This window comes from Malaclemys terrapin, chromosome 5 (genome assembly GCF_027887155.1).
Source record: "Malaclemys terrapin pileata isolate rMalTer1 chromosome 5, rMalTer1.hap1, whole genome shotgun sequence".
Classification (NCBI taxonomy): domain Eukaryota; kingdom Metazoa; phylum Chordata; order Testudines; family Emydidae; genus Malaclemys; species Malaclemys terrapin.
The window spans coordinates 90,480,830-90,507,616 of NC_071509.1; the positions used below are offsets into that span (position 1 = coordinate 90,480,830).

Below are 26,787 nucleotides of genomic sequence, written 5' to 3' on the forward strand. Positions count from 1 at the left end.
AGCAGGAAAACAAGGGAAAGAAATACTTGTTTGTTCGCAGTCAGAGTGGAAGAAAATTCCACTGTACAGTAGTAGCTCCTACGGTTACTGTTCACGTGATGAAGCAGGAGTTGATGCAGAATGGGAAGCCACATATGATTTAATATGGTTTTATCAACAATGCTGGGAATTATTTCTATCACTGTTACAGCTGTAGGCCAGTTGGTAGATACAGCACTGGAGTTCCCAAAGAGCTCTGGTACTGCAGCCACTGTGGGTAACAGACTCTGGATTCCTAATCCAAGGATGGAAGCAATAATCATAACAATAAACCCAGCGCTGTCAATTAAGAGAGTTTATATGTATTATCGTTAAAGAATCTGGTCTCACTCTTTCTCGCACTGTCCCCTCCCACCTCACTCCTTTTGTTTTTAACATTGATTTAATAAATGGTCATGGGAGAAACCAGAGCCAACTTTCCTTGGCAGACAGCTGTGCTCAGTTGCTATGTGAGCTGCACGCACAACACAGCTGTCATTGATATTATAGATCTTATGATGGTGATGATCTCAAATATCTTCGAGAAGCAATACAATTTGAAGCCGCTGGGACTGGCATTATCTAAAAATAACTAGGAGAGTGGAGCAGTTTAATTCCAGGCTGTAAGCACATACTGTAGGTCTTAGATTATATCACGTTTTATCTGTGATATATGGCCTTAGTCCTTTTTCAAAATATGACCATAAAAATGTACCTCTTCCCTCTCTGATTGTCTCTTCTGAAAGTGATAGACCAAATTCTGCTCACATTTGCACTGCTATGACTCCTTATGATGTAAAAGGGTCTCCAATGCCCATTGAAGTCAATGGAAAATGGGCTTTGGATCAGGCCCAAAGAGACTTACTCCTAATTTACACCAGTGTAGCTGAGAGCAGGATTTGGCCCATTGTTTTCACATGACATACTGACTGTGTAATTAAAGAAAGAAAGCTTTGTGTTATACATTCATATAGTGCCCCAAAGGGGCTACTGTTTGCTTGATAGAGAGTCTCCTGAAAAGCACCAAAAGATAAGAGCAAAGCAAGGATCTCTCTGGAACAGACTGTGAACTATAGGCCCTGTAATACGAAGAGAAATATCCCACAGTCACTATACACATATCATTTCTTATGGGCCCCCAATTCATTGAAGCACATGCTAAAGTCAAGCATGTGCCTAAGTGATTTGCTGAACTGGGGTCTTAAAGCACTTAGGGAACTTTAACAACTAATGAAATAATCTTTTTTCATGAGTTAAAAGGAGTACTCTCCCTCCGTACAACCTTATCATTAACAGTCCACTAATTAAAAAGGAACAATGGGGAGGACATTAGCACCACACAACATAAGACTGTCATGCAAAACTGAGGGTCAAAAGTTGTGACTCAGCATACGTACCTGCTTGATAATATTTGTGAAGTGAATGCTTTCTGTAACAGCAAAGAATCAAACATCCGAATGTTGTACAATGACCTCTGCCTTTCAGAGCTTCTGGCTACACTGTGCATGGACTGTGTAGCATTTCAGTCTCTTCATTACTTCTTGTCAGACTTGGATCCCAGCCTGCAGCGCAGGAGGAAGGATGGGTTTGCTTGCTGTATAGCATGTGTGTATTGAGAGACGACTGCAAAGCAGATTGGGTGCTTCCTTTTGTGTGACATGGGAGAAAGATAGGAAATGTCTTTGCCAAAAGAAACAAGGGAGGAGGGCCTAGGTGAAGTATGGACTTGTTGGATTCCACTGTTTTAGCCAGTCTTGGGGGGCCCAATCCTGGACACATTCACTGCGAGGTAGCCCTACAAACCCACTTATTACAGTTAGTAGCAAACGTTTGCAGGTTGAAGCCCTCGGCTTCCTCCCCCACGTAACTTTTGAGAAGAGCCTGTGACCTGTGTAAGCACTTTGAAGTGCAAACATGAATTAGCCCTGAACAGGAGCCAAAGAGCTCAGAGCCAAATATAACCTACCCCAAAGTTCAGGAAAGCAGCATGAACAACTCGTGTCATTTTATTGCAAGTCTCACAATATTTGATATTTTACTTATAGCCCGGTGCCTGGAGGCAAGTGATTGAGAGAAACTCAGGTTTCATTTTTTAAAAATAAGTTTCTACCCCTTATGGTTGCAGAGAAAATGTTAAAAATGTGTACTGAGTGCTCCTAAAGGTGCAAAAAATAGAAGGCAAATAAAAAGAACCCCCACATTTATTATTTTTTAAAAGCTCATGATACTTCATGGCCTTATTCAAGATTTTTGAACATTTGGGGTTGGCACTCACTGGGGAAGTCCAGATGCCGTGATTTGGTTCAGACCCATCTCTAGCATGAGCACATTTGTTTAAAAGTATAAAAGTCACAACAATTCTAATGAAACTGGGCCCCAAAAACCCAGTGAGCAACAGCCCCTTGGCCAAAAGGAGGGCAAAGCAATAAAACAAAATAAAATGACAAAACCAGAATGAGTTAGTGCAACTCACTGGAAGACCAAATGAGTAAAGACCAATTGATCCAAACTGAAAGGCCTCATGTGGACCGTTGCTGACCTCCTCAGAGAGTGAGTTCCACATCTGGGCTCCATGGAGGGCCCTGTGTCCAGCCCAGGGCAGTGGAAGTCACGCTCGCTCGCATAAGGGGCACTACACACTGCGAACCCAAGGTATTTAAGAAACAAAAACATTTTAAAAAGTACTCAGGTGAAACTTGTTGCTCAGTCTGGAGCATTTCCATTACAACTGTATTTTAGAGAAGGTCACAAAATCAGCTGTTAAACAGTAAGCCCCATGTTAATATGGACAAGACTCTCCTCAGAAAAGTGAGTAGAAAGCAGTAAAGGAGAAGAAACTTTTTTTCAATATATTGCTGAGTTATGTTAAAGGAGATGCACAGCAATTACCCCAAAGCTAGTAGCTGTAGCGTTCACTAAACAGTTTCCCTATAGATGAGGAAATGCCTGCTATATTTAGTTTTACTATCACAATATGTAAGAATTTCACCAACAGAGGGCTCTTTTGCCCTTCAGATCAAAAGATTTCCTTAAAAAGCTAAGCACAGAGCCATGCTACAGGCAAATAGGAATTGAATTCACCCAGTTTTTAGGCTGATCAGTGCAAGTCTTTGAAATCAACTCTGCCAAGCACAGTTGCTTCAGCATAGATTGCACCACAGCTAAAGCTTATTATATTTACATTGCAGATTCTGAGAACAGGAAACTAAGGGTAATGGGTTTCCAAACATAGGTATGCCTGATGGCAATGTATTTTTACAGACTATTTTGGTCAACCCATTGTCCCCCTCCTATCCCCCCACCTGTTTCTCTTTTAACAGCTGTGTTTCCCTATTTGGTAATAATAAGCAAAGTGATTGGCTGAAAGAAGACAGGGTGAGGAAAAGGGGCAGATATGGAGAAAAAATGAGTTGTGAAAAACCAAAGAATGATACAGGTGATTACATGGGGGAATGGGACAGATGTGGAGAAAGAATGAGATGAGGCCATAGTGAGGGAGACCAAAAATGGAAAATATGGGCAGGGGGGAAAAATAGCTATTAATATTCCTCTGGATGGCTATACTAAAAACCAGTTTGTGAGATGTTCTATGAAATCTGCCTTAAATAAACAAAATCTGGTTACCTGATGCCAGAGCTGGTACAAGTAACTCCGGGCTCCTCTGCAAAGCTATTAGATTGGCTCTCTCTTGTGGAGAATTTTAAAAACAGCCATTCCCTTGTTTGGGGCCCTAACCTCGGGTTCCATACAGCCACAGATTCATAACTTGTCAGAACTCGCTCTCCCTGCTCTGGTGACACCACAAAATTACTGTGTGAAGGCTCAGAGTGTGCTGTTACAGGCCAGTCAACCAGGAATATTTTTATTTAGTGCTAGGCCTGAGAGGGCCTCTAAGAGATTTCTTTCCAACCCACTCCTGATGTTGACATACAAACATGTCAGCTGTGCCAGGAACTGTATTAATTTCTTCTGCTCCCCACCCACTCCACCAAACCATCAAGAGCTCAGTTAGTCCCCCCTCCTAAGACAACATAATGCTCTAGAATGCAGGTTCTCCCTCAGTGTACAGCAGGTATGACTCGTACTCACCTGGGTGTCTGTGTCTAATCTTCCCCTTCCTCCCCACAAACACGTAGGCGTAGTAGTGTAGAAAAAAACTCAGAGGCACCAATCTATTTTTATTAGAAAAAAAGTAAAATTAGAAATACTATGCACTGTAAAAGGTAATGCTTTTTATTAAGGATAACACACTCTTATATATATGAAAGAAACAAGGTTACTCTTAGTACAGTTATCCTGCTATAAGGATATCACAGCATGTATGTTGCAAAATTAATGTGTTTAATATAAACTGACATCTAGTGGCTGAAATTGACAATTGCAGGTGCTTTGCATCCCAGCACATGACTTGCCACAGACTCACTGTCAAACTCCAGCACCACAAAGGGGACCCTAATAATGTCTTACCTGCCAATACAAAGGCCTCTAGGACAATGGTTCTCAAACTTGTTTTTTTTTTTTGTTTTTTTTTTTCTGTGGACCACTTGAAAATTGCTAAGGGTCTCGGCGGACCACTTAATGATCTTTCAAAATGTTGTTTGTACCGTTAGCTAACTATTGTAAAGCACTTTGGATAAAAATGCTATATAAAAAAAATGTAACAACTAACTTTTTTTTTGTTCTACAAATAAAAGCACACAACTCATATTTTAATATCAGTAGTCTTACCTTTCTAATGTGATGGATGTTCCCTGTCTGGGGCTGGGAAGAAGGGGGATCTCTCCCCTGCCGCGGCAGCCCCCGATCTGGGGCTGGGAAGGAGGGGGGTCTCTCCCTCTCTCCCCCGCCCAGGGCCGGCTCCAGGCACCAGCTTGTCAAGCAGGTGCTTGGGGCAGCCACTCCGGAGAGGGGCGGCACGTCCAGGTATTCGGCGGCAATTCGGCGGATGGTCCCTCACTCCGCCTGGGAGCGAAGGACCTCCCGCCGAATTGCCGCCGCAGATCACGATCGCGGCTTTTTTTTTGTTTTGTTTTGGCTGCTTGGGGCAGCCAAAACCCTGGAGCCGGCCCTGCCCCCGCCACAGCAGCCACAGAGCTGAGGGTGGGAAGGAGGGCCATCTCTCCCCGGCAGCTGCAGCTCTGGAGTTGGAGAAAGTTGTCTCTTTCTCTGGCCACCGCAACCCTTCACATCCCAAATTCCCCCCACTCCTTCTTCACACCCCACTGCCCCTCCCACCTATCCCCTCTTCCCCCCAAGGCTACCACCTCACCTTACATGTCCATCTTCTCCAGGGTCCAGGCACCTAATTAGTGGAACCACGCCTGCACAGCTCCATTAATTAGGTGGGTGGCCCTTCATTCTTGTGTGTGGCCATCCAGGCGCGCACCTTAGAGGGAACTATCCACGGACCACCTGAATGGAGCCAGTGGTCTGCGGACCACAGTTTGAGAACCTCTGCTCTAGAAGATGTTTATGAGATTCTAGGAGCAGCCCTGAAGCTGCTGTAAATTATGCTGAGAGCTGAAACAGCCCCTGGCTGGCTTCAGGATTGGGAGGGTAGAAAATGAGTTTTGTATACCCAGGCTGACTTGCTGTTACTCCATGAGACAGGAAATGTGTGCATGTTTTATCTGACAGAGCAACTGCATTGCATGTCCTGTTTGCATGGGGTACGCTGGCCATTTACTAGGAGCTATACAAGTTTTCTGACTGTAAAATCCCAGTTCCACTTCAGTAAAAGTTTGTGTTCAGTTCTTGTTTTTGGTGTTCTCTAACCACCACAGAAAATATGTGTGACACCAAAAGAAACTAACTGGGAAATATTTTTTGGAATACAAAGTAGAGTGAATTACCACAGCCTCACAACTGTGTACTTAATCCTTTCACTGCTGGTCATGTGCACCCTACATCTGCTGGGCTCTTAATGTTTCATTGATTTAAGTGAAATGTCAAAATATTGCCTGCCCCATCCACAGCAAGCACAATGAGTGCATTCTCCCTGCATGGACCTGGCCTGGTCAGTTGCACACAAATTACATAATAAGAAATGGAAGGAATTCTGCATTTGTATTAGAGCAGATACAGGCTTTTGAATGTGGACTCTTGTATACCTTGTTTGTCCTTGATGCAATCGGTGTTTACCCAGGAGTCTTGTTATGTTTTATTTCTGCATGCAGATCAGTCATCCTCTTTCAGCAATACCCACATACCTACTTAGGAGTATGGTAAGAGTTATTTTGACTCCCTACTGATCAGAGTTACCTCTCACTCAATCAAATGCCCTAACAGAGAGAAAGGAAGGGTCCTCATTGTTACCTGTCTTTATGTTCCTGGCCAGTGTGGTTTTGTTTTATGTTTGTCATGTGAATTTTTAGTGCTTGTGAAAGGTGCCAGATTTACATCCCTAGAAAATAAGGTTCTCCATTTAGCCACAAACAGGGACAGTCCCACTCTGTCCTGGCAAACTGCCTATATCCTGACCTGAAAGGATTTCTCTGGCAGATGAGTCTCCATGCCCATTCAACATCAGGTCCCTTTGCTGAGAGTGTTCACAGGGGGACCTATTCAGGCCAATTGCAAATGGGGTGGCTTTGTGATGGAGACCCCTGTTCATTGACAGCTGGACAGAGACCACCAAAGTCTTTTCTCATAAGCCACCAAAAAGCCATCAGATGGTAATAATGACTAGTCACTGCTGACCTGGAACAGAAAGGCTCAATATCCCATTACCAATCACCTGAATTGTATTAGTATAGTCCATGTTAATAGGTCCGAGGAGTGAAATCCTGGCCCTATTGAAATGAATGGGAGTTTTACCATTTACTTCAGTTGAGCCAAGATTTCACCCTCAGCCAATTCCTCACACAAAGTGCTGGGACATGTTTCCCCCTATGATTATTGTGATGATTTGGAAAAATCTGCTCTGTCTTTCTGACCAGGATTTTGGAAGAAGCAAGGTAGACTCCACCCCTAAATGGTCCATTTCAGGTTTTACACAGGACCCAGTGCATGTTGTGACAGGACTTAGGAAGTTTTTAGGTACTGGTGGTTGTGCCCAGCTGGAGTGAATGTGCTTATTAATGCTGATACTCCTTTAATGTAAATAATTTGTGTATTAATTTGCAAAGCTCCCACAGTCATGTTATCCAGGGAGGACGGCCAGGAAGCCTGTAAGTTTAACTGTTTTCACATTCACTTTAGTGTTTGTGTTGGGGGGCTAATGAATTAGCAGCTGAGTGTCTTTGCATTGTTTTAGGACTAGAATTAGACCACCTGGGTGCACTTGTCCTATTGAGAATGGAAAACAAGCTACTTATTTGGGTGTGACTCTGTACATCCTCATCACCTACAACTTTGGTTGATTGAAGTTTTGAGAGCAGAGAGCTTGAAGCATCAGCCTCTCACTATCACCACTGCAGTGCCCAAAAGCAATGTTATGGGGTAAGTTTCTAAACTCTTTGGAGTTTCTTACTGTCTGAGAGTAAAGAGAAAAGTGCCTGTTAACTGTATCTGAGAGGAAACCGAAAAGATGGTCTTGTATAGGTCTTGATTGCATGAGAAAATAGCACCAGTTACAGATATTATTTTAAATCAGGCAACCCCTTGTGTGGACCCTCTTATTCTGGTTTAAAAGTGGCTCATTTAGGTTTAGCTAAAATTGATTAGGAATCAGCTTGTGTTTTTCTCCATGTGGAATGGAATTGTATTTGAACATGAGTTTGAATTGAATTTGGAAAAACCCCAAAGTGAAGCTCAGTTGCATATGTTGGATTTCACCTGGTACCCTGACCAAACTGTGAGGAAACCTCCTCATGTATGATTTCAATCCAAGACCAATAATCATATCAGGCTCACTTGAAAAAAGACCCTGCTTCACTCAGGTTCAAGATACTTAATTGCTCTCTTGATGAATCCAAGCCAAGTTCTGACTCTCTGATGCAACATGCAAATAGAGAAGTACAGCTTTAACATAGGAATCACATCATCTTTACAGTGAAATATGGCAGCTGCTTAACAGCCACAGCAATACTACCCAGTAGTTTTTAAGACATGAAATTATAAAGATTATTATTACATCTGATAGACCCAGGAAGTACTCTGGAGAGGCAGAATGTGGCTGGGATATGGGGGTTAAACTCCTAAAGCATTTGGGGTCACTGGATGAAAGGGGCTGTGTGATACGTGAGATACTCTTAGTAACATTCACACTTTGTGCTCTCTCTGTTTTTAAAATTTATTTTCACAGAACTTTGGAGTGGATTTTCAGAGTGGCTCCTTCCAGGCCATGGACCATTATTGTTAGTTCCAGGAAACAGCTCTTCTATTTGTGTTAAGCTGTGTGAAGTTCTAGATAGCACCAGCTGCTGAAACGCCCAATGTGCCATTGGTGATCCACCTGCATGAACTGACACGTGACAGTTTCTTTATATAGAAGTTTGGGAGGGGGACTCCACAGCACGTTAAAGAAACAAGAAATCAGAAATAGTGCTCCTGAAAGTTAGAGCCATTTGTAATCTGACAGTTTTAACCAACAAACTGCTTCAACTTGCTCATCACACTCCTCATGTTGCAGTGCTTTCTCTTCCCTCTTGCCATGGAAGGGGTGCTGGTGGCTTAGGAGACAACACTTAACACAACCCCACAACAGCTATTTTTCCCATATCCTTGCTAGGTATGAAATAAATGCCCAGCACGTGCATTTGTGGATATTTGGAAGGCAAATGAACGGAATGGTAAGTGAAATGCTGTTTTCCCTGAGCTAATTATCTGATTGCTGAGTAGTCTACCTGAGTTATGACCGAATGTTCCTCCAGTGCACCTAATGCACGCTATTTGGTATGTCTGTTTTGAAGTGCTACGTTCCACTGTTGCACAGTCTGCAGCAGTGAGAGAACTATGACTAAAGGGTTTATTTTGCTGCCAATGCAGGGGTGGGGCAGAGGGTTTGCAAGAGTAATTTCTATTAGCATTAACAGGAGTTACCCACAGAAAATCCCCATGTTTTGAGAGAGGCATACAAGTTTATTCTCATGTCAGTCTCCCCCACCTGCCTTCAGACTGTGACCAATGAAAACATAGATTAATTAATATCTACCACCTGGGTCCTTTGCCCTCTGATAGGTGGGAATATTGTGCTATGGATCTTATAAAACCTGGGTACGGTGCTTGTATGAGCAAGTGCAGCATGATAATTTATTAGATCCAAGATAATGTTGTCTTGCATAAGAGATGGTAGCCCTTAAAGGTATGTGAACCAGAAGAGTGACATTCCAGAGATCAGGGACCAAAAATCATTTGCCTAGTGTATTGCCATAGTTCTTACTTAACTATGGTATTTGTGTTCTGCTAGCAGGTAGACTTCCCAGACAACAAAGCAGTCTCCTTCTAGCCAACAAGTTTCTCTTGTGCATTGATGCTAATCTCGAAGGGAGATGATATCACAGCTTCATTAAATTATTAGAGCTACGCTCCACTAACGAGAGTAAATGTACATCAGACTTGTACTGGCCAAACATATCACATGTTAAAACAGAGCAATTTAAAGATACATTTCAGTGGCTCCAGGGTCTGCTGACTGACTACACACAAGGCATATTAAGTGTAAACAGTCTGTGGGACAAAAATGTAATTGTATCTGTACATCAGGGCAGCCATCATCAATTTGCTTTTGTTTGGCTTTTCATTGTGAAGCCAGACATTTTCCTAGCTACAATCAACTCTTCCTTGATATTAGAAAACACTCTGTTTTGCTGTTCTCTAGCTCAAGCACCAGGCAATTAAACTTCTTAGTTATTAACCAAAACAAAAGATAGTCAGATTCATTGCAGAAAACTTTTCTTTATTTTTTTTTTTCCATTTGCTTTTTGCTGGGGAGGGAGGAAGTGGAGGGGATTTTCATATTTGTAGACCAGAATCATTGGACCTGATTCAGACCTCCCATTCACAGGCTTTGTACTGATATAATTCCTGTACTTCAGTTCTTCCATCTATAAACAGAAGTGATTATGCTAATCCCCCTTTGTAAAGCTGCTTTGAGATCCATACATGAAAAATACTAGGAATTAATATTTTTCTTCAGACTATTTAAGGCAGATGGAAAAAATAAACTATAGAATGGTTTTTGTATTAATCAGTTGGCACTGAAGACTATTTTGAAGCTATCTTTTCAACTTTTTCTAATCCTGTACATGTTAAAGTGAATTTTTAAAATAAGTTTAGAATATTAGCACTAAAGCTGGTATTTTTCTCTTGCTTCCTGCTGTGGAGAAAAATATCCCAGCTGATAGAGCTTAAGTGTCTCTTTCACAAAACTTCTCTAATTGCACTTTTAATGTTAATGGACAGACTCTGTCCACCCTACCTCCTCTTTTCCCCAGTCAGTGCCTCAGAGGCCTTAGAACAGTTGGCTGGATTCTTTCAGTCCAGTGACCATTCCCTGTTGTGCTTCAGCAGCAAAAAGTTAGGGTTCCCCCTTCCCCCTCATCTTCACAGCCACCTCGCAAGTGGAATCACTAGGATATGTCACTGCCACCTTTTTTCTTCTTTGCATTCAGGACCATCAGCACGAACACCCAGTTCTCACATTATGCAGACTGTGGGACCTATTCCTTTGGGGATGAGGCAAGTATACTGTACCTAAAACTACAACATCACCCCTCTAGCTTGAATTCCTCTATTATAACCATTGAAAGCATGGATTAAAAACCCCACTCAGAGAGCTACATTTTGGCCTTTGTTGCCAGAGCAATACTATGGTTGGCGCAGAGCTGCAGATGTCCTCAACATTTGTGCCTGTGCAGCACTCTGCGCAATTCTGTCTGTATGGTGGGCAACACACTCCACAGTACCTCTTATTGCTGATCTAACAAGCGCAGTGTGTGCTACACCCAGTGCTTGCCCAAAGACGCACAGGAGGGAGCAGGGCTGGACATGCCTTGAGCCACAAGATGTGTTAGCCAGGGCTCCTGCCCAGCACTGAATTCAGCTCTGATTTCCTTTATGCCTGGCTCCCAAGTGGGAGAAGGCAGCAGAAGAGGCTCCCTACACCTTCCTTCCCCACATGTTGAACCCACACAGTCTGAGGCAGCGACATGAGAATATTAGAGTAGCTATAGTAAAACGCACACATACCCTGCGTCTCTTGAATGTGCTGGATTTCAGTTGCTTAACTACACTACTGGCTTGAGTTGTTATGAATATATAGATTGACATAGCCCTGCCAACCTATAGGAAATCTGAATGAATTTAACAGATGATGTTAAAACTTACCAAGAAGCAATAAATCAACTCACAATAAATGTACTTAGTTCTATGCTGCCCTGGGGCAAGTGCTTTTGATACCAACATGGAACTGCGGATTCTTAATACGATTTGCCAAGCAATATTTGCATCATTAAAAAGCTACAGGACTGTGAGTGACACATTATTCAACCAAAAATAATTCAAATGTTAAACAATTCCTTAATAGCAGAAACGGCAATTCAGTTTAAAATTACCTTTCCCCAATCATTAGAATTCATAGCGAAAAATTTTCCTCTCACATGTGCTCCAAGTATAAAGTCAGGCCTCAGTCCTGGGAGGTGCTGAACACCCTCACATCCCATTGGCTTCTGAAGGAGTAGAGGATAATCCGCACCATACAGAAGCAGCTCCTTAATGATTCAAAGTTACTTCTAATTTCTCTTGAAAATCACTGGTCAGTGGAAGTATAGATAATCCTTAAATTGCTCTAAATTTTGAACTGTAGACTTGCATCCAGCTGTGTGATCACCCCATTTTCCAGTCATGTTAGTAGCTCATGTGCCTAATGGCTCCAGTAGAGCCCTTTATGCGCCCAGACATTTGGTAAACTGCCTTCTAGGGCATGATGATTTCAAATCAGAAACAGCCCCTTTGGGAAGGTTGTTTTTGGACAGTTCCACAGGGGCCTCCCAAAGAGAACTAAAAAGGGGGGTGGGGTGGTCTGAATTTTAATATGGTCTATCATCCCAAACGTAATGCCCTGATTCATGCTGACCCCAAACTACCTTTGCAATTATAAAAGCTTTTATTTTTCAGGCTCACAGACAGATTGCTGCTAGTGCAGAGATGGGCAAACTACAGCCTGGGGGCCACATCTGGCCCTCCAGATATTTTAATCTGGCCCTCGAGCTCCAGCCAGGGGTTGGGGTCTTGCCCCACTCCGCACAGCTCCCAGAAGCAGCAGCACGTCCCCTCTCCGGCTCCTATGTGTAGGGGCAGCCAGGGGGCTCCGCATGCTGTCCCCACCCCAAGCACTGCCCCTGCAGCTCCCAATGGCCAGGAACCACAGCCAAGGACAATGCGCGGAGCCGCCTGGCCGCGCCTTTGCATAGGAGCCAGAGTGGGGACATGCTGCTGTTTCTGGGAGCTGCTTGAGGTAAGCACCGCACAGAGCCTGCACCCCTGACTCCCTCCCATGCCCCAACCCTCTGCCCCAGCCCTGATCCCCCTCCCGCCCTCCGAACCCCTCGGTCCCAGCCTGGAGCACCCTCTTGCAGCCCCACCCCAGAGCCCACACCCCCAGCTGGAGCCCTCCTGCACCAAACCCCCCAATTTTGTGAGCATTCATGGCCCGCCATACAATTTCACATCTGGGTATGGACCCTGGGATCAAAAAGTTTGCTGCGCCTCCCCCTCTACCACATGCTAGTGCATACCCAAAACTACTGGCTGTTCAGATATACTGTAGTTGGCTCTTCAGAGGCTGGAGGGTGGGAGTTCTGGCCTTACAAACAACTCCTGATGAACATACATAGTATCTTGGATGTCTACACTCAGGGCCATCTGCTAGGATGCCTACTCACAGGCTGGTAAGACACTTGCCTTAGGGTATGGGAGCCAGGCAATAAGGGGTTTAGGTGGGCAGCCCATAGTGCAGAATAATGCAAATACCAATTCTGCCACACAAGATTCTGCCTCGATACCAGCATGCCCCTGCCACCACACAAAGGACCAGATAGATTCTTGTCATTACATACTATTAAAAGAACAAGTAAATAGGGTGATTTGTTTGGGGGGGGGTTTTGTGTGTGTGTGTTTTAAATAATCATAGGAAGTTGGGACCTGATTCTTGAAAGGCCTGGAGCACCTTCAGCTCTTATTCGTGGCTGATCGGAGTTCTGGGTACTCAGCACCTTGTAGGAGAAACCTAACATCTCACAAGACTGGGTTCTTCTATGGCAGTTGTTCAAAGATTAGATTGTCTTACAGACCACATGGGTATCAACATCTATAGGAATGCATGGCAGCAGAGGCACCCGAGAGCAAACTAATCTACACCAGGGAGGAAGGAGATAAAATGATGCTATTTGACTCCCCCCCTGCCCCCCCCCCCGCCACTCCCTCAACTCAACACCAGCTCTTCTTTGAGGCTGTTCAGCTGAGACAAATGTACATCAGCAGAGTGATTCACTTTTCATAGGTAACCTATGTAGAGGCATGACGTGGGCTTCTTGTTCTATGCAAGTCAAGGTGCTGCAGTAACTTTTGGGGATGTGCTCAGCAGGAGCAATGCAGAGAAGGGTGTGGAGTATGAACCGATTAAAAATTAACAATAAATTATTTGAAATTATTCAATGAAATTTTAGATTGTGACTAAAAAAGGGATGGTGTTTAACAGCAATAAAACATCTTGTTTTTCAATGGGCTATAGAGGTTTTTTTTATTTTATTTTTTAATCTAAATTTTGATTTAAAAAGGGACACATTTCATGGAAAATTCAATTTAATTTTTTTTTTTTAAATTTTGGCCAGCTCAATAATTGATTCTGAAAAGGCTCCACAGAAACTAATTCTTCCTCTCCCCCCCCTCCCCCCCCAATGACTGGTACTGTCATATAGCAAAAATAGCTTTCCCACATTTACATCTCTCTGTAAAGACAATATAGAAAGCAGACAAATAAAGTCTCTGATCTTTCTTTTACTGTCTTGATAAGCTTTTACCTACTTGCACTAGGCTTCTGTGGGGCTTTAGTACAGCTTTACATAAGGCTTTGGTATCAGCTTACAGAGATTTCTCAGATACTGTAACACGGTGTCTGAGTCATTCTCTAAAAATAGCAAGGGAAGTGTCAGCTTAGCTAAAGTCACCGGCTGATTAGTAATGAAGTTTCATGATTCTAAACACCTCTACACACACATGACTAACTGTGGTAATTCATTTGCCAAAAACCCTTGAATGATAGATAATAGTAACTCTATTTTTAAAAGCGGTTATGTTAACTGCAATAGCTTCCTATCCATCATGAAGTAATACTAATCATCACTAACACTTCTGACGCCTTCCATTGGAGTTCATGGACTTTGTGAACAAATTAATGAAACCTCACACTACCTCTGTGAGGCAGGTATTATTATCTCCATGTTACAAATAGGGAAACAGAGGCACAGAGAGGCTAAGTAACATGCACAAGTCACAGAGTGCATCAGAGACAGAGACTTCAGTTAAACTGCACCTGTATTTCTGCTCTATAGTCTACCACAGGCTTCTGGTGCCCTACTGGTCACCTCTCTAGGGTGGAGGCACAAGTCCCTCTCCCTCCTGACCAGAGTTTTTCCAGGCTGCGCAGTTCCATGCCTACAGTAAGTTCCCCCATAAATCAGACTACTTAAGCAGGTCTGCTTTGCTTTTTCCTCAGAGTCTATAAACAGTGTAACTGCCAATAGGCAGAAGTTACCACACAGCTCTTTCTAAGCAGGCACATTTATTCTTAAGGTGAAAGCATTACAGAGAAAACATACTAAACCACCAAAAACTTACAAGCATGCTAATAAGCTTACTGGAGATCACCCCAACTCCAACCAGGGCTCTGGTCAGTGAACAGTCCTTCAAACTCCGCCGTGGGGTTTTTCTGTAGTCACAAGTCTATAACAGCTGTTGGCTCAGAACAAGCACGTCTATGAAGCTGTGAGTCACTCCTTCAGACTGTTTTGGTGTTGATCTGCAGAGACCATGAATAGGTAATCAGCCAGAAAATGATCCACTCTTCAGACTGATGCCTCAAAAGTTTGTGTCTCTGCACAAGGAAAGGTGGTAACTTTCATTCACTTCCCCACAGATATTTCCTAGCAACCCTTCTTAATTTTGTCTAGCACATTGTTTAAAATAGCTCATGACACTTCCCTATGTTTACATTGGCCACCTCTTGCCCCTGGAGAGGTTACGTAAAATCCCACAATAACACACACTTTTCATTTTTAATACAATGAACTCCTAAAATATGTCCCCTTAATTTGATAAGGTTTGTCCAGGATATTGCAGGAAACTGCCAAATCTGTCACAGCTGCTTTGCTGACTCCTAGTGCCATGATCTAAATGGTAAGCTATGCTAGCAATATATAGTTGCATCCCTCCATTGCCACTGGAATTAATGCTTTCAGAGTGGTTATCCTGCAACAGCTGACTTGGCATTTAAAATTGTGCACTATTGAGCAGTTCAGGAATATAACTATGACTTCTCAGGGTATGTTTTTACTACCGGCCGGACCGGTGGGCAGCGATCGATCCAGGAGGATCGATTTATCGCATCTAGTCTAGATGCGATAAATCGACCCCCGAGTGCTCTCCCGTCGACTCCTGTACTCCAGCTCGGCAAGAGGCGTGGGCAGAGTCAACGGGGCAGCAGCAGCAGTCGACTCACCACGGTAAGTTGATCTAAGTATGTCGACTTCAGTTATGTATTCATGTAGCTGAAGTTGAGTAACTTAGATCAATTTCCCCACACACACGCACAGTGTAGACCAGGCCTTAGTTAATTTTGTGCCATACAGATTTCTTGTTCCCAGCCCAAAAATGCACCATTAAGTCAACAGCTAGGTGGAAAACTGTGAAAGGAACTCTCAAGCAATGAGTATGACAACTTCACTTTTAGAAGAGGAGAGATTAGTTTGTGAGGCTGGATTGCAAACTAAACACAGATTAGAAACACTCCAAAAGATGGATATAAGAGAGATTTCTCTGTGATAATCTCACAGTAGAGTGCTCCTAGGAAACCTAACATCCCAAAGAGGACATGAAATATAACTAGGGAAACCCCAGGAAATACTCAGTAGGAAGTTTGAATTTGAGGGCTGGCTCTAGAATGTTGTGTCTGGGAGTGGGCAGGAGTGCAAGCATCTCTGAGAGGATGGGCTGGAAGTGGCCTTCAATTCATGAAGGCTAGCGTCTAGATTTGGAACAGGGAGGCTGGAGCTGAAACGGGCTTCAGCCAACTTGCAACCATATATGGCTCAGCCAAAGAAGCCCTGGGTAGAGAGGTGAGTCTGTCAAACAACTGTTTGAAAACTATGATGATATTGAACTTGGCACCCCTCACAAACAAATCTGTGTATTACAATATATAACATCAGAAATTACACACAGAGTGAATGTATATCCCCTTTCTATTTTGAAATGTGAAATTTACTGGACATCCCAGACAATAACTGGAGGGACAAACTAAAGATCTAGAGGAGGATGAAACTAAATTCCAAGTTGATGGGCAATGCAGGGAAGGGCTACAGCACTGGTAAAGTATATGGGAGCTGCTCTTTTAAGGGCCTTCATGGTTTTACAAAAATTTAAATCAATACAAAAGCTAATGTAGAGCTAGTGAAAGGTTTGAAAAATTGGTGTAGTATGTTGTGACCTTCATTAGTCTAGAATATGTGCTGCTGCATTCAGAATGACTTGACACCTAAATATGATACTGACTGAGGCTCCAGGGAGCAAGAGATTGAGAGATCCAATCTGGATAAGACAAGACCATTAATCAATAGCCACAGATTGTGCATACAGAACACGATTGCAGCCTATCTGACAAATAATAAAATGTTCAGTGACCTGGTTACTAATCTTCCTGTTATGAACATTTGTCCTGAAAAAGATCTTCACTGCTAAGAAACTGTTTTCTGGGCTTGTCTACGCTTGAAATGCTGCAGCAATACGTCAGTGCAGTCACTACCCATGCTGACGGGGGCTCTCCTGTCGATGTAGGTGGTAGCTAGATCAACGGAAGAATTCTTCCATCGACCTAGTGTGGTCTACAGCTGGGGTTTGGTTGGCTTGTCTACGTTGCTCAGGGATGTGGATTTTTCTATACTCCTGAGCAGCCCAGCTACGTTGCTCAGAACTATTTAGTTTAAACCATGCCCCTGTTGTTCCTTTTCACATTTTAGCACTTATGTCATGCTGCTATGTAAATAGACTTCATTGCAGTTTGAATGTGTTTGTTGCTTTAAATGTAAAGCTAAAATAAGAGTGGTGTTACCAGAGTTTGAATTGGGGGGGAGAGGAGGCAGAGGAAATTTTATGGTATTTCTCCAAGATCCATGCATGCACTTGAGTCATCAAAATGAGTAGATGATGTAGCTGTTCAAAATATGATCACTTGTGCTCTGCCAGGCATCTTGAGTTAGTGCACTCCCAGGCTATCTGCACTGCACTGTTAGCCCAAGTGATTTATACTGGGTGTGAACATCCACACTGCAAACCCATACCCTTATTACTGAGTCCTCACTGTTTCTGCACTCTCCTGTGTGTTTGGGGGAGCGGAGGGAGGGGAGCAGACAGCACCTATCCCATGGCTCTTTGTCTGAGATGTTCTAGGCAATTATAGATGAACTTGTCTGCCCTTTCTGTGTGTAGGGGGTGGGAATTGTGGGAAGAGTATTAGAGAACAATCAGCATCTAAGTGATATTTTTGCCTAGTGACCTCAATGCAAAGTGGGTGGGCTCCAGTCCCACATTAAAGCAGAACCTGGATTCTAACCTTAAGCTAGCCCTGGTTTAAAGCACCTCAAGACCCAGGTCACAGGTTTTTCTGTGTGGAAGGTAAAGTGGGATTGAGCTAAAATCCAGAGATAAGCCTACATTAACTGTGCAGAGTAGACATACCCTCAATGAGATGTGAATACACCCATTGACTCTGCTGGCCTCCGCTTCCCCATTTATGACTTAAATGCCCTGCAGGGTTCCTTGGGAGATTCCCTCAATCCAGTGGGAGCTAAGCCCAAGTCCATCCACTCATGGCATAAAAATGAGATATCATTTGGAGCAGATTGTGAAGCTCTTTTTCGTCTTTCTTCTAAACTTTGATAAATAGTGAAATACTTAAACTATTTTGACATTTAAATATTATTGGCATCTGAGTTAGCACCCCATTGAGATGAATGGGCTGCTTACCCCTCTGAGGTACTGTTATAGGCTTTCTGCAGTTTCAGACATATTCTGCTTGTCTACACAGTAAGGTAATGTGCTCTATAGAGGTGTGACTTATAAAGCACACTAGTATGTTGCACATTAATTGGTCTGTGTAGACCCCGTTAATGTGCACTGAAGGTTCCATAGTGCCCTGTAACATGGTACTCTTTCAGATACCATGGTAGAGTGCATTACCCCACTATATAGACAAGGCTTCAGCTTACATTTCAAAGCTTTTCTTTGCAACTGTGAGCTAGGGATTTCTTTGTTTAATGGAAGCTGAGATTCTGGAACGCTGCTAGGGGAGAGATGCCAGTATGCCCTGCCACCATGCACCAGTCCAGTTTGAGTCCTGTATGTTATAAGTGGCTATCACTGCTGTGTGTCCTACTTGGAGTCATTAAACTAAATAGGCATTGATGGTAATGGAACAAAGAGATAAGCTTTTCTTAATTTAAAAGGTACTTTTATTTAAACAAAACATTATAAGGTCTCATGCCAGAATTCAGTGATGCGCATTCTGTTGACTCAACTATACAAGTCTCAAAGTTACATTGCAATGCAATAGGTTCTTCAGAGAACTGAAATGACTTTTTCTGTTTTATAGCGATGTTTGAGTTTCTGTTAGGCCCTAACAGTTGTTAAGACAAGGAGATGCAACCAGCTACACGCATAAAGTGTATATGGGGGAAAGCCCTCTTGTTGTGGAAAGAGTAGGATTAGGGAGCCTATATTGCACCAGAGTGTGTAGGAGCACACCAGTATATTGGTGCCTGGCCTGCATTGTTACAAGGTTTAAACTTTAAAGCATTGTGAAGAATCACGTAGTTGTATTTTTTCCAATGCCTACCCTTTATATATGATGTGAGAAGTAAAATATGTCTGGCCAGAGAGTAGAAAAGTAATTATTCTTCAGTGGTCTTAGGGTCATGGTTATTCCATTTATAAAATGGATCTAATACAAATAATAATGAATGGCTGCCAGACAAGGCAAGCATCTGAAGAAGTGAGGTTCTTACCCATGAAAGCTTATGCTCCCAATACTTCTGTTAGTCTTAAAGGTGCCACAAGACCCTCTGTTGCTTTTTACAGATTCAGACTAACACGGCTACCCCTCATACATTTCTCATGGAGGGCAACAAAGGCATATCAGATAACTAAAAGTGCATATGTATGCCAGGAGAGGCCTGTTCCTCTCAGCAATGTAATAACTATTTGGCAAATTTGTGTCAAACTAAAATAGTTTCAGGCTGACTGAACCTGCTTTTTTTCGATGACTAAGCCATTTGTACCAAAAAATTTGCCCAGCTCTATTTGTGACACCCTCAACGTCCAGCTGATGAAGCAGATAACAGGTATTTTTTGTAAACTGCCTCTAATTGGAATAGTCAGAAGGAAAACTGTATGGTTGGGGGTTTTTTTGTTTTTGTTTTTTTATAACCAGATGGATAGACTTTTATAATCATAACGAGCCAGCATGGGTAGTGCTCTCTTCTGTATTTCTCTGCTGTAATCAAAATTTGATTATTGTTTTCAAGGATTAGCATGTTTTCAGAAAACAGGTTTATTTTGTTTACAGTGACTATTATGTAAACAAATTATAAATGCATCAACATCTTTATTTTAGCTATTTCAATTTTGAATGGGCAGTACTTTGAATGGGCAGCAGAGGGATCTTCAGTTACTCAAAATTGTTGTCCTTTTATTTTTGTACAGCTATTTGCCTCGTTGTCCAGGGTTTCTCCCTCATTTCTCCACCCACCCCACATTCATTCTTTTAATGTAAGTAAAAATGTCTGAACAAAACCCAACAGACTGCAGTTCAACCTCCTCTCTTGTCTCAAGAAGAATTGCATTTCATTTCCTCAGAGCCACGAGTGGAATCCAGTAACAAGGCCTGGATCTCAAAGACAAAATGAACAATGAAGTCATAAGGAGAGTGCAGAGTAATGGTTGCATCCCCATTCTTTCATTTTAAACAGTGATTTCTGTTTTACTCCTTGAAACACATACATTGGTCTGATTTATTTTTTTAATCTACCCATTTCAATGAACATTTTAGGCTGTACTAAAAGTTCTTCTTTAGTGAGATTTGTTTTTCAAAGTGGCCTCTACATAGGAGTCCAAACTGTATGATCAACTCTTTGGGATTAAAATATTGTTATGCCCACAAAAGTCTCACTTTTTTGCACACAAACTGCCAGTCTGTATGCAAATCTGAGTTTGAGCGTGAAAATGTGATTTCCCCAAAACTTGGGGGTGTGATTTTTGGGCATGCAAATGTGAGGGGCTCAGTTGGGGAATTCTGATTTTTTTTGTTTGGTTGGTTAGTTGGGGTTTTTTTGTGTGTGTGTGTTTTGTTTTGTTTTGTGCTTTGTTTGAAGTCCTCATAAGAAGCCTAAACTGTTCCATGTGAACTAAAAGATGTGCAATGCTTAATTATGGTATGAAATACATATTTTTATTTTTTTTTAATGGATCTACACAATCTACTCAGATTTGCTCCTGCAATAGAGCTCTGTTCAGCTCAGCACCGAGTTGCAGGAAGGGGGATCAGGTAATTTCTAATTCTTTGTTCCAAGATCCAATCATAGACATGTAGGGGTGGAAGGGACGTCAACAGGTCATCTAGTGACCTGAGGCAGGATTAAGTACTGAGAGGTGTTTGTCTAACCTGTTCTTAAAAGCATCCAGTGACAGATTCCACAACCTCCTAAGGTGACTTGTTCCAGTGCTTAACTACCCTGACAGGTAAAGTTTTCCACTAATGTCTAACCTAAATCCCCCTTGCTGCCATTTAAATCCATTACTACTTGTCCTGTCCTGAGTGGATAAGGAGAACAATTTTTCACCCTCCTCTTTACAACAACATTTTACGTACTTGAAGACTTATGTCCCTCCTCAGTCTTCTCTTTTCCAAATTAAACACATCCATTTTTTTTCATACTTTCCTCCTGGGTTATGATTTCTAGACTTTTAATCACTTTTATTGCTCTCCTCTGGACTTTCTCCAATTTGTCAAGAGCTTTCCCAAAGTGCAGTGCCCAGAACTGAACACAGTTCTCCAATTATCAGTCCTGAGTAAAGTGGAAGAATTCTTGTTTTGCTCACAACACTCCTGCTAATACATCTGTAACAGGGGTTTCACTGACCATGAGAGCATGGCATAGCGTAGCAGCATTCTTCCTGTATGGGGCTCCCTGCCAAAGGTCACTCTGTCATTCTCCCCATAATTCACCATGCTCCCTCTTTGTGGCTTGGCCTTCCTACCAAATCACTATGTTTTCCCCCTTCCAGGATATCAGAGTCCCACTAGATGAACCATCTCAGGCAGTCTTCCAATCCACAGTCCAGACTGTACTATTTCCCCAGTGGCTGGTAGGGGAACCTGGGCCCATTCACTACTCCAGGGACCCTATGACTAGTACCCTTGGCCTAAGCAATCCCAGACCCTACTGCTGTTTCCTTGGGCTCTTTCCTTCCTTTCTCTATCTTTTGACTTGCTCCTGGGTTACCACTGGAACCTCATCTGTTCCCTGTGGCTACTTAACCCTCTGTCAGGTTCTTGCCAGAATGTGTATTCCCAGGCAGGATCCCAGGATTTATTCCCCCCCACCCCCCCACCGGACTCCTCCTCCTCTTCCTCCTCATCCCTATCCAGAAAGGAGAGTGATTTCTTGCATGCTATTACCCTGCCCAGCTGACCTGCATCGGCAGTTAGAGCTTATCATCCCGTACTCTCCTCCAGGTTCAGAGTGTCACAGGGTTAACTGGCCCTGTCTATTTGTGTGGGGTGGACACCTCATCGTAGAATGATGGTTGCATGTTTGTTGGCAACAATATTACATTGTTGACTCTCGTTTAGTTTCTGATCCACTATAACCCCCAGATTCTTTTCTGCAGTACTTCAGTCATTTCCATTTTTGTATGTGTGCAATTGATTGTTCCTTCCAGGGCTAGCTCCAGGGTTTTTGCTGCCCCAAGTGGGAAAAAATAAGCCGCTATCGGCGGCAGCTCCACCACGCCACTTTCTTCTTCGGCAGCAATTCGGCAGCAGGTCCTTCCCTCCTAGAGGGACCGAGGGACCCGCCGCCGCCGAAGAGCCCGACGTGCCGCCCCTTCCCTTTGGCCGCCCCAAGCACCTGCTTGCTGGGCTGGTGCCTGGAGCTGGCCGTGGTTCCTTCCCTTGTGGAGTACTTTGCATGTGTCCTTATTTAATTTCATCCTATTTATTTCAGACCATTTCTCCAGCGTGTCAAGATCATTTTGAATTCTAATCCCATCCCAAAGCACTTCCAACCCCTCCCAGTTTGGTATTGTCTATCTGCAAACTTTCTAAGTATACTCTCCATGCTAGTATCCAAATCCTTTATGAACATATTGAGAATAGAACTGTAGGTTAGAGTAGCCTTCTGTAATCTGCCAGCTGGCAACAGCCTTCATGAGCCTGTCTACCCCTTGGGCATAGCTGGAGTGCAGCATTCTCCAACCATGTCTCTTCCCTGTCCTATCCCCCTGTACCGAGGTCTGTGAAGGAGGATGGCATGGGAACTAGCTTTTCCCTCTTGAAACCTCCTGTGTGCCCAGGGAATCCTCAGCAGGGGAGATAGGGCTGGATCCCATCCCTTTTATGCCTCCAGTGAAGTGCAAAGGGTATGGAGCTGGGGCAAGAATCTGACTTTTGGGGTTTTGTAATCATTCAAGTGAGTAGAGGACACATGCACAGAAAACTGCACAGGCCTAGAGAAAAATCTGATTCCTCTGCCATCTGTTTTCCTAAAATATCCATACACAGAAGCCCATTTTAGGTAGCAGTGACACTCAGATCAGGGAATGTGGCTGGTGCAGCTGGTGAGGAGGCAAAGCTTTCAGTTTACCTTCCCACCATTCTAGGGTTTTTAAATAAAAATATGAGCGATGGCAGATCCTGCAAGCTGCTTGTGCCCTCAACACCTTGCAGAACAGGACCACACTGGCTAAAGAAAAAGAACTTCGGGCTCCCTCCAGAGAGTGCTCAGGGTGGCAGCCAGTCAAAACTGTTCTATACATTAGGTTCTCTCTCCCTAAGAAACACCCCAATAGGGAATAAGAAAAGAGAGCTTTGGGAGCTCTGGCAATTCAGCATCTTGGCCCCAGCCCACAAAGGCCTAGAAACTGAGTTCCCTAATCTGCCTTTAAACTCATACATAACAGCTATATGTTGCCTAACTCAGTCCAAGCCTGGTTTGGTCAGCCTGCAGGAATGGAGTTAAAGCATGTTTACACTGAGCTGGGCAATTATGTTCCCTCCCAGCCCCCGCCGCCCTAAAACGGCCCTTTGTTTTAGTTCCTGGGGGACACAGTGGATTTCAGAAGGCAGGGACGTCTGATTTAGCATTGTCAATTGGCCTAAACTCTCTAAGATATAGGATATAAGCAAAACTGGGGGGAGGGCGGGCACAATACAGGGAGCAAGGAATGAGTTGTGTTCTTTGTAAGAAGCCAGGACTATTGGAAATTATTTTGCATTGCCAAGTCCCTGTTTTTTCCTCTCTCTCTCAATTTGTTGACCTACATATGCTAGTGCCGACAGAAGCCCTTCAAATTCATTTTTAAGTGCTCAAGAGGGGTTGTCATGAAGCCTGGCACTGACTCACAACTGAGCCAATACTTACTTTTAGCAGTACTCAAGCATTGCTGGAGTGGGCTGCCAGTTTTTCTGTCCTCCCTCCACTAGGAGGCTCTTGGTGATCATTATTGTACTGCTGCTGCTTGAGCTACCGGGTATCAAAAAAAAGCACTCTTTCTTACCTGCAAGAGATGACATGCTAGTTAGTGCAGTGCTCTGCTAACAGTATAACTGAATGGATAACGTAGTCTGCTAAAAAATAGTCTCTTTATAGTTCTATGCACAAGTGGATTTCTCTTCTTTTCTCTTTTGATTTGTGTAGGCATCTCTCCTACACTGAATACAGGATGTGTGCTGTGACCCAGTTTGTTTGAACTTTATGTGAAAGTAATTTGTGCATCCAAAAAAATAAAGTAAAATATTTTAACAGTAGTTTATAATTATTTTCAACCATAATTTACTATTTTACACTGTCAGTGTTCTCACTGGTTTGTAATTAACTGTAAGCTGCTGAATTCTGAGACATTCACTGTGTATGTATGGTATAAAGTCTTGAACAGAGGTTTCACTTATGCTCAGAAACCACACAGAGACCTGGGTGGAAGAAGGACAGGCTGAGCTGGTTACACACGCATAATCAAGCAGTCCCACCTACACCTCAGGAAAAACTCTGTTAAAACCAATTGGCAGCCTGACAAGCTACAGCCCTTCCTGCAAAGTTGAATGTTGTGATAATGTGTTAACCACGCTTAGGATTTTATTACAGGCACTTTGTATGGTTTGGTATCCAACACCAGAGTATCTGGGCATACAGCACAGTTCAGCATGGCTTCAAAAGAACAGGTGTTAACCAGCCTTGTCAATTCCTAATACTGAAAGGCACAAATGCCAGAATGTCATTCTCGAAGGCCAGATTGTGACTGGCCCTTGCACTAGTGTGCAAAAAGCAGGGGGAGCCAGCAAGCTGTTTAATCTTCCATGCAGGAAGGTGGCGGGGTCACAATTACAGTCCCTGCTTCTTCTTTGTGGTGCTGTCTGACCCTTCACACTAGCACAAGAATGGTGCAGCCAGCACATTAGAAAGTGTGGGGAGGGCTTGTTCCCTGATAGCACAAAGTATCCCTGAAGCTTAGATTTCAAAGGGGCACTCCCACTAGCTAAGCATTTCTGCAAAACCTAGTTTTAAATACCCACCTCTCTCTATGTTGTAAAAGAATGACCACTTATGCCAAGAGAACAAATTAAACTGTCACTCTGCAGGGTCATTTAAATGACCAGTACATGAGGTCTAGTAACATCTAATAAAACAATATGGTCCATCAGTGGGGAAGTGTTGGCATTAGGAGGACAACCAGAATTATAACTGTGACCACAAACCACATGCGGTCAGATTTGTTATTAAATTATTACAGAAGTGGGAAAAATCCACAAGGCAGATAGGATCTAAACTCCTGGTGGAAGAGAATTTCAGTATCTTGCATCTAAACTGGTATCGTAGCTGCTCTATCTGAGTTAAATTATTAATTCTTTGGAATAGGGGCTTTCTTTTTATGTTTGCACACTTTTGGGACTCTGCATATAACAAATAACAATAGATGGGTTTTATGTACCTAATTTTTCTAAAAACATGCTATACTTTTATAAACAAGTTTAACCACTCACTCTAATGAATACAGAACAAACAGAAGTACAGTCCCTGCTGTGTTTATATATGGCATATAATTCTATTACAAAAGTATTTCATCTGTGGTAGATTATTGTGAAGGAGTACTTGCCCCTTCCCTTGTATTTACATGGCAAGGTGGTAGAGAATAAGAAGAACTTGTCTTTTAGGGGCAAATCTCTGGTCTGCACATTGACATATTTATTGGCTATGACAAAACCATTTTACTTACTGTGAGTCTCTTAAAGTTAAATGTGTTTCATTCACTACCAGAATCTTAGGCCTTGGCACATTCTATAACTTAATTTTAAAAAAAGAACATTTTCTACCACCCTTGTATTTTCTTTTCCCTCCTCCATCCCACTTTCCTTCTACTATGCCTTAGTTGACCTTTTTCTCTGTCTTGTGTGATGATTTTCCTTCACTGTACTTTTCTGTACCTGTAATTGTTGTTCCCTTCTTTTCTTCACCTTTAACCCAATTTTCCATGTTTTGTGTTCTTTCCTTTCAACACCATCTTCCTCTGTGCTATTAATCTTTTCTTTTCTCTCTCATTCCTTCCCCAACTGTGTTCTGTTCTTTCTACTTCACAGTTTTAAACTCTACCCCCACCTACCCTTCCACTCTCATTCACTTAGTCCTCTGTACTCCTGATGCCTCTTCTGCTCACTCTGCCATAATTACACACACAATCACCACAGTCTGCTGTGCTTAAACACACTGCCACACTTTCATTCTCCACTCAGAAGTGGGTCTTCTCAATTTTCCCATCTTAACTAAAAGATGGGACCCCAGGATTTACATCCCCCCCAAGTCAAAGCGGGGTGGCAGTTGTTTTTCCCCTCTCCTTCAATCTCATATCTGTTCTTTCACCTTCAGGGGATGAAGGTGGACAGTCCCACAGAAAATGTGGGGGTGGGGGAGGGTTAGGGACAGGACCTTTTTGTGCTCCCAAGAGGAGAGAGGCCAATTTTGACTTGTGGAAAGTAACTTTACTCCTCAGGAGAAGGTTATTTTGCCTTAGATAAGGCCATTTTCTCCCTACCCCCCAACCCCAAAGTCAGATACAGAAGAGGAGGCCCATGTAAATTGGAGAGGAGCTGGGGCTGGCCAACCAGGGCATGTCTACACTGCAGCTGGGAATGAGCCTCCCAATCCAGGTAGACATGCTTGTGCTAGAGGGGCTTGAGCTGCCATATTAAAAATAGCAGCATGGCCACTGTAGCTTGGGCTCTCAAGCCAAGGGGGCCAGGTGGGCTTCAGAGCCCAAGCTGCCATGTCCACACTGCTATTTTTAGTG

The 26,787-nt window shown here is 43.1% G+C and overlaps 1 protein-coding gene across 2 annotated transcripts in view; it reads left to right on the forward strand.

Annotated features, from left to right (window-relative positions):
• The window catches only part of RNF150 (ring finger protein 150), a 253,166-nt gene that overhangs the window by 211,086 nt on the left and 15,293 nt on the right, over window positions 1–26,787 (forward strand). The window contains exons 8-9 of one of the 2 annotated variants that reach the window (XR_008445238.1): window positions 7,274–7,458; window positions 8,264–8,372. The exons of the other annotated variant lie outside the window; for it this stretch is intronic. The gene's annotated coding sequence lies outside the window, so the exon portion shown is untranslated. Of the gene's footprint in view, window positions 1–7,273; window positions 7,459–8,263; window positions 8,373–26,787 lie in introns of those variants that run through there. 2 annotated transcript variants of the gene reach the window in all.